Consider the following 5,978-nt stretch of genomic DNA (forward strand, 5'->3'; position numbering starts at 1 on the left):
ATAGTGAGTGCGTAATCGAAATTGTTAAACAATAGCAAATAGAAATTTATTGCAAATCTCTATCAGTGAGATGCCTGTGGTCGAGGTTTTTTTGATGCTATCGTTTCTACATCAATTTCAATGTTAGTGGTAGCAAGTCGGAGACTATCTTCCAGTGTTTCGTCTATCGTTCGATTTCTGTTTTTAGACTTGACTTGCTTCATTCTAGAAAATGTACTCTCACACATGTATGTGCTTCCAAACATTGTGTGCATTTTTAATGCAAAATTTTTTCCTAAACAGACATTGCAGTCGGCTGCAGCGTGGGTCAGGTGTACGTCGGAAGGCGTACACCGATGCATAGCGCTCAAGTCCGCTTTCCCGCAATGCAGGATAAAAATAAACAAACAAACAAACAATTGGTTGCACTGAAGCTCGCAAAGTTCGAGCTGAAGTTCTGGTAGCTGTGTTTCCACATTAACATCCATAGGATTGTTATACAAATGGAAATTAGGTTTTAATCTGTCAAAACCTTTAAATCTATTCTCAAATTTACAAGATAAACGTGCGGAACACTAGGTACATAAGCCTATCAGCCTAACCCTTTATAAAGCCGTGGGAAATATATTCCCATGTACTTTTATTGCGCTTTGCAAGCGTTGGGAAATATATTTCCAGATAAATCGTGAGCGCCACCAATGTGAATGTGTGAGAAACTGTTTTTCGGTTTCCGAAGTCAATTTTATCATGCAGTTGACAGAAGCAGGAAACATTTAGTTGATGAAAGAGGTGTTTTTGAAATTTTCATTGTTATATTTAACAGGTTGATTCTGAGCAGAGAGAAAACTTTAAAACAAATATTTTTGGGTGTTTTTGATGAGAATATATGTCACAAGGTTACAGAACAGCAGTTTTTCTAACAGAGTCATGTTAGTTTGCAATGTTTAGCAGTGTTATAACCTCACTACCCTGGGAAATATATTCCCACTGCCTGTTAGGTTGACAAAATTTTAGAAATAGATGTTGACAACCAATGATGCTATTTTGATAGTAATAAAAAAAAGTATTTTTTGTTGGATTTAAGAATATATTATTGTACTGGATGGCAGTGCTGTTGACAGGGGGTCCATGGGCTAATTTTAGACCAGGGCCCTCCATGATTTTAGGGGCCCGTAAACTTGAAGAAACTACCACATATTTTTTGGGATTAAGCATATCCTTCTTAGAAGTGTCTTGATTTAGGGCCGAAGATCTCATTAATACAGGGCTCAAATTATCTTGGCTGTGGTTGTATTTACACTACATAGTGGAAATATTGCCACAATAGCATTGCCAGATAAATTGCCAGAGGAATTCTGCCCTAATTTGAGAAAAGTTTAAAAATGTTGAAAACAAAAACTTGTGTTTTGGAAATTTGTTTAGTCCTGGGCAAAGATCTAAACTCTAACCTTATTTCTAACCCTTACCTTAACCCTTCCTAACTTTAATCCTAACTCTGGCAACACCTGATTGTGACCATGGCAACAAGTGGGTAAAAATAGCCACTTTGAATTATCTGAATGACTCTGCCTACTGGAATAAGCTATGGCACCAGTATCCTGTACCACACACATTCAGCCTAATCTTGCCTTATTACTATCGTACTGTATATTATTTCAGGAATATATTTGTATTACGTGGTGATAAGCTTCAAAGCAGTAGACTAAGTGTGTATACCACAATGTCAAGACCCAGACCGATGAACATTGCTGAAACGCTTGAACAACTTTTTCAAGACGATGATGGTGATGTTCCAGATCATGCAAGTGATTCAGAAAATGAAGGTGATTCTGATGAAGATTACAATGATACCATAACTTTTCAAGGCCCAGTGGTAACCCGATCTGCTGCAGCTACCGGTACCACATCCTCACAAAATGGTCCATCTTGCAGCTACTCATCCACAATGACAACAAGGCAGTAAAAAAAAACAGCAAAAAGAAAGCAAACTGCAAATAATATTGTCCAACTTCCTAAGAGGACTCGTCGTACTGCAGACAGGGCTGCCAATGATCTTCATAATGCTTTATCAGCACTTCCTGCTGCTGATACTGCTGACGAAAGTGATGATGATAGTAACATTGATATAGTTGTGAATAATGACCTACCAAACTGGAGTACAGAAGTTTCATCTTATTTTTCATCTCTACCGAGTTTTGATGAACCAACTGCACCTGAAGTTTGCCATTCATTTCGCAATTGTGCTCTTCCAGGAGAATTTTTTCAACGTTTTTTTGACATCAATCTTTTGCAGTTTATTACAGATGAAACCAATAAATATGCTCAGCAGAAACAAATAAAAAATTGGACTCAAACTACTGTCGAGGAGATCAAAGCATTTCTGGGAGTTTTAGTTGTTATGGGCATTATTGGCCTGAAACAAGTAGACTTGTATTGGTCTTCTGATCCTTTCTATGCAACTGGCACAGTGAAAAATGTCATGACATGCAAAAGGTTCAAGAAATTGCTTGAAGCTTTTCATGTCAGTGACAATCAAACTGCTGTACCACATGGACAGGTTGGCTATGATAAACTTCAAAAGGTTCGCCCTCTCATTGAGCAGTTGAATACAAAATTTCAAGAAGAATACAAACATTCTAACTGCCAATCCATAGATGAGTCCATGGTATTATTCAAGGGGCGATCCTCAATGAAGCAGTATATGCCCAAAAAGCCAATTAAACGTGGCTACAAGGTTTGGGTTCGTGCTGATCCTGTCACTGGGTATATGTCACAGTTTGAAATATATACAGGAAAATCGACACAAGCCGAACAATTTGCAGGTGATAATCTTGGCTCAAGAGTAGTGAAAACTCTTTGTCAGGGCATCAAGTGTGGTGATTATGACGTACCACTACTTGTTGTATTTGACAATTTTTTTACTTCTCATGACCTGATGAAGTTTCTGCAAGAGAAGAATCTCTTTTCTGTAGGCACAGTGCGAACCAACAGGAAAGATTTACCTGCTGAAATGAAGAAAAAGCAAAAAATGAAAAGGGGTGAGCATAAAGGCTTCACTAAAGAAAATGTTGGTGCAGTATTGTGGCAAGACAATCGGCCTGTGGCAATGCTCACAACAGCCCATAATCCCAATTTACTGCAAACTGTAAGCAGAACTGAGAAAGATGGGAACAAGGCCAGTGTCCCATGTCCAAAAGCAGTCATAGACTACACTGCATACATGAGAGGAGTGGATCGTTTTGATCAACTGAAGGAGTCCTACAGTGTCTCAAGAAGATCAAAAAAGTACTGGTTCAGGCTATTTTATTATCTGTTAGATGCTGCTTTAGTGAACTCATATGTGCTTTATAGCATTTTCAATGCAAACCATGGTGCCGCAATGAAACACATTGACTTCAACAAACATGTGGCAGAGCATCTCATAGAAAACTTTAGTTCAAGGAAGAAAAAAGGGTTTTCCTCTGCGTACTATATGAACAAAAACTACAGTGTCAATGGCAAAGCAATTGGAGTATCACCAGAAATCCGTTTTTCTAATGTTGGCTGCCACCTTCCTGCTGAGCTGGAATCTTACAGGAGATGCAAACTATGCTCAACAGCTGAGCATGACAAGCGAAGCAAAATTTCTTGCAGCACTTGCAAAGTACCACTTTGCATTGTACCTTGCTTTGCTAAATTTCATGAAAAATAAACCAAAGTTATGTGTTATTAAAATGAGTTGATGATCTTTTTGTTTTTCTTTGCATTGTAACCAATGCATAGTACTTACTGTAACCTGTAACCAATACTGTAATACTGACAACCTGTAACCAATGCAGTGCATAACCAATGCAATGCAAAGTACCACTTTGCATTGTACCTATAGCTTTGCTAAATTTCATGAAAAATAAACCAAAATGTGTTATTGAAATGAGTTGATGATCTTTTTGTTTTTCTTTGATTTAGCTTGTGTTTTCCTTGAAAATGAGCTTTAGCACAAACCGCACACAAGGCAGTGGGAAAAATATTACCATTTAGCTATAGGCAGCGGTAAGAATATTCCCGGGCGTTTTCGACATGAACCAAAGTGAAAATAAGAAGTTTTGGCATGGTTTTGATATTTTGGTATGTAACTAAGCTCAGCATTATAAACATTTTTTCAAAACATATGTCACGTGACTACCGCCCATTAAAGGGTTAAGAAACCCAGTTGTACTGACAAGACCTGATAGGTTGAAACAGTAGGCTATAGGCCTTGCTGTCTACAACTTTGAATTAAATTTTTGACACTTTTTATCCAAATGCTATACTTGTTCTAATTGAAATTACTTTCTGTAACATAAATACAAATTAAATCAATACTGTGAAAGCTCGCGGGCAGCATGCGGCCGCGGGCCTGTAGTTGGACTACGCTGGTCTAATATATGACAAGAAACTTTAAAGGCTGGAAGGAAGAAATAACACAATCACATTTTTCCACCTCGGAGGGGGCCTTCAAAAGGGGGGCCCGGGGAAGCTGCACCCTCTGCCGTGCATGGAGAGGCAAATAAACCGATTAGTCTGGTCGATGACTCTAAGTCTAAGGGCATGACAGCAAAGCGATGTGACTCGCTATAGGAGATGCTCTTGACAAACTGAGTAATGGCCAGTCACCTTGAAAGAGATTGGAGCCTCATCGAGTATTTTCTCTATAGTTTAAGATGAGCGTCAAAAATAATAACGTGAGGTATAAGGATCGATCCGTGACCCCTGCATAGAAATCCTCTAATTGCTGCAGGGAAGGATCATCTTCATTTCCCGGTAGGCTATAGACAGCTATGATGATGTTACATGCCTAAAGCCATGTGGACGGCATGAGCCTGATGGAAGATGTCTGAATAGTAGAAGAAAGATTCTCAAAGTAACAAGGTGATGAAAGCAATGGTATTGACATTGTGGGAATTAGTGAAAAATGCTGGAACGATGATGGTAAATAGTAGATGATGGTTTTGTGATAAGTTATTCAAGTGGATGTCAACACGTGTATGGAGTGGGTAATTTAATGAAGAAATGTGTAGCATCTGCAATAATTGGATATTGGCCTGTGTCCAACAGAATTATAATGATGAAACTGCAAGGAACCCCTTTCAGCATAAATGTAATACAGGTGTATGAACCAACACAAGATCATGCCGATAAAGAATTTGAAAAGTTCTATGGCAATATAAACAATCTTTTATCATATACCAAAATAAATGAAATTACTTTCATAATGGGAGACTGGAATGCGAAAGTTGGAAACTAGCATGAATTCCCAATAACAGGACATTATGGTTTGGGAGAAATGAACCAACGAGAAAGACGACTCATAACATGATGCGTTCTACTGGTGCAAATTAAGCTGAACTATCACAAGATGTATAAAGTGACAATCTGCTTTTACTCCGACGTTTGAGAGTACTCCGAAGATGAGAGTAAGTAGAGTAGACAACCGGAAGCAGACATTGCCGTCGGCTGCAGCGTGGGTCAGGTGTACGTCGGAAGGCGTAGCCTACACCGATGCATAGCGCTCAAGTCCGCTTTCCCGCAATGCAGGATAAAGATATGACAAACAAACAAAACAAACTGCCTGGTTTAGCCTTTGGTATCTATATTAAACTCTGAGCATTGCGCGAAATGATAAAAAGAGAGCTTAAGGTCGAAACATTGACGTCCTGTCTGCAGTTAACTTATATATTATAGGTTAGGCCTACTGACTTTTGATCATGTGCCTGCGTGCCAACACATAGCTTATTACTTCATCAATGTCATCGATTGTGCGTCGCGAGTTAGCAAATTTTTCCAAGTTTGTCGAAACGAAACTTGTGAAATCGCAATATAACCTACAGACTAAAATTTCAGATAAAATTTTTGTTAGGGGTCTGCGGCCGTTTTAAGTGCACCAAATGAGGTCCACCAAGACAAAAATGTTGAGAGCCACTGATGTAGCCTATTTATTGTCTCGCATTTTTATTTCTATCACTCTAGTGCTTATTTTCAGT

This window comes from Aplidium turbinatum, chromosome 14 (assembly GCF_918807975.1).
Source record: "Aplidium turbinatum chromosome 14, kaAplTurb1.1, whole genome shotgun sequence".
NCBI lineage: Eukaryota > Metazoa > Chordata > Ascidiacea > Aplousobranchia > Polyclinidae > Aplidium > Aplidium turbinatum.